The following is a 2,928-nucleotide window of genomic DNA, read 5'->3' as shown; positions in this document are numbered from 1 at the left end:
GCTCTTCCCTGGCAGTCAGATTTACCGTAAATCAATCAAGGGCACCCGGTTTTTTCTGCCTGATTTAAATCTCCAGAAAGCTACTGAAGTAAGTACTCCGCTGTGCACGTTTTTGCCGTGCTGGAAAGGGTGACGGTCGCGCTCCCGAATGGTGCCAGTCGTGTTGATTTGACTGGTGTGGGTAAGTTTTAAGACTGACAACCCATGTTTCAAGGCGCGCTGCACCATCTCGCTGTGACACTGGACCTTCAGTGGCTTTTCTACCAACCTCTTCTTTCTGTAATACTGCATGAAGTGTGTAATGTAACTGGCCGAAGGATGAGTTATGTGAATGTTTGTGCAGTCGTTTTTAAGCGTTCATAATAGTTGGATCTTCCTGTTGTTTAAAGGGATGCTGCTAGGTCAAGACGGGCCCAAATTTTAGATTTTGTTGTAATGTTGAAAAAACAAAAACAAACCCAACTTAAGAGGAGCATAACATAAAAAAGGACCTACTCAACAGCAATGTGTCTCTGTATTTTTCTTGCAGTGTCTTGAAAACAAAATTCCCCTTAACGTCACTAGTCCGTTTCTTGTTAAGCACGCTGAAGGAACTGGAGAGAGGAAACGATCGACAATACAAGTGCAGATTATCAAAACCAGTTTGAATCGTTTAAGGTGATAAGCACATGATAATTTAAAAAACTAATCGGGAAGGAAATCCTTGGACTTACGGTATCCCTTTAATCAACTGAATATTTTTCCGGTTAGATTTGAAAGCGTGGGCCAGGGAAGGATATACAGCGGACAGCCGAAAGCTGTACACTTGCGCAACATTTAACTAATATATTTTAATTCAGTCGTTACAATCAAGTAATAAATACACCTGCTCAGAAACTCGAGACTTTAATATAGTTAGACTCGTTCATTGTCTGTGTCAGGAACTTTTGGAAATCTTTATAGAGATTACTTGGCGTGGCCTAGATACCGCATGAATTTCCATACAGAAATGAAAACCAAGCACAAGAGTTTGAATGATTCTGTCTTCAGTTCTCCTGGTAAGAGGGGCCGTTCAAACCGTGAAAGTCGAGTCACGTAGCGTATCATACACCTGTATATGACAATGATATACTTTATGAAAACTGGGATATTGATCTGTCTCTGTGCACAGGGAAAGGATGGAATAATGTGCATATGACTTTCTAGCCATGACCTAAGTTAGGACCTTTCTCCCCACTTCTCCAGCAGGTGCAGGTATCACCAGCCCTTCAGGAACACGCAGCACAGTGTGGTTTTGATGGTGGTGCGCCCGTCTTTATTTTCACGGCTGCTTTGACATCAGAGCCTCCTAAGTTTGAAGAAAACAGTATGGCTGAGGTTTGGGCCTTTGTTATTTCTGGGGGGGGGGGGAAGTAAGCACGAGACTCGAGGGACTTGCTCCTTCCTGGAGGGTCACTAGTGATCTGGCCCGTGGCCCCTGTGGTTTCCAAGGAGCCGTTCCCCGGAGACGGGTGTTCAGGATGCCGGTGGGTTCTACTCGAGAGGATGTGGGGTATCTTTTTGTGGAGGTCACAGTGACAGGATGTAGAACGTGCCCCTTTTTTCAGAAGTTGCATGTTATACACCTGCACTGCAGAACGGATGTGGACACAGCAGAGAGAGTCCAGGGGAGGGCAGTGAAAATGGTACAAGGGCTGGGAGACATGACTGCTGGGGAAAGACTGAGGGAAATGGGCTGATTGAGTCTGCAGAAGAGAAGACCGAGGGGGATTGAATAGCAGCCTTCACCTCCCTGCAGGGGGGCTGCAAAGAGGATGGAGCCCAGAACAGACCACGTGCCCCCGAGTGGTAGCACTTTGCAGCCCCCACCTCCATGGCAGGGGCCAGTATCGGTGCCCCTCACTCTTCAACACTGGCGCACAAGGCCGGGCGATGCAGAGTGCTTGTGCAGTACATGATACGTGCATGGAAAGTCTGTTCTGGACATGCTCACTCAACCACGCACATGTCCCCAGCAGGCCTCAATGCACGCACGCATGCGCAGTAGTTGCTGTATACCGCTGCACTCAAGTACACGTGCAAGAGGAATAATTTATGGCGCGTGTGCAGAACAACCAAGGGAGCGTGCTGACATGCGATTGACATGCGCCATGCTCAGTAAGCATGGCGATGATGGGCACGTGCGTTGCAGGCTGCATACGCCAGTACGTAGCAGCGCATGCACCGCCAGCACGTACTGGTGCATGTGGCAAAGGCCTCGCCCAAAACAAGGCACGTGCACAGGGTGGGCACGCGGAGCCAGTGAGGGGCATTGGGTGCACGGCCTGCCCAGGGCCTCGAGTGCAACAGCCCTTGGCTTGAGGTGGCTCGAGCTGCTACGTGGCCCCTGGCCCGGCCCTCACGACTTCCCTTGTCCCTGCAGCACAGGCAGGAGCCGCCCGGCGCGCACGAGGCATAGAGGTCTGAGCCCTCGGGGCCATCGGCAGCAAAGCTTCCCTCAGGACAGCGCTATGGCTGCGGGTCCCTCGGGCACTGGATTCGGCTACGCTTCCTGCTCCCTCCCTCATTGCCGCCGAGCTCGGGGGAAAAAGAGGTAAGACGTATGCACAGCTCAGTGCCTCGCTGCCCAGCCAACACGCGCCTGTCGGTGCCCAACTGTGCCCCGGCAGTGCGCGGGCTCCTCTCCCGGCGGGGGGCGGCAGGCTGATGGGTCGTCATCTTCTCGTGTCTCTACACCACACTTGACCGCTTTGCTCCGTGAGCCCGTGCTCTTTTGTTGGGCTGGGGGATGGCTTTCACTGCCCGTGGTTGGGATGCGACTGATGTTTGAAAACATATACATCCATGTCGTGTCTGCTAGCGGTGTCGGGTAAACGATTAACCAGCAGCGCGGGAGCCAGGGCGCAGCTGCTGCCATTGGGATCCCAGCCCAGATCCCATCGCTTCGGC

The sequence above is a fragment of the Alligator sinensis genome, unplaced genomic scaffold (genome assembly GCF_000455745.1).
Source record: "Alligator sinensis unplaced genomic scaffold, ASM45574v1 scaffold1302_1, whole genome shotgun sequence".
Classification (NCBI taxonomy): domain Eukaryota; kingdom Metazoa; phylum Chordata; order Crocodylia; family Alligatoridae; genus Alligator; species Alligator sinensis.
This window is presented reverse-complemented; position numbering follows the sequence as displayed.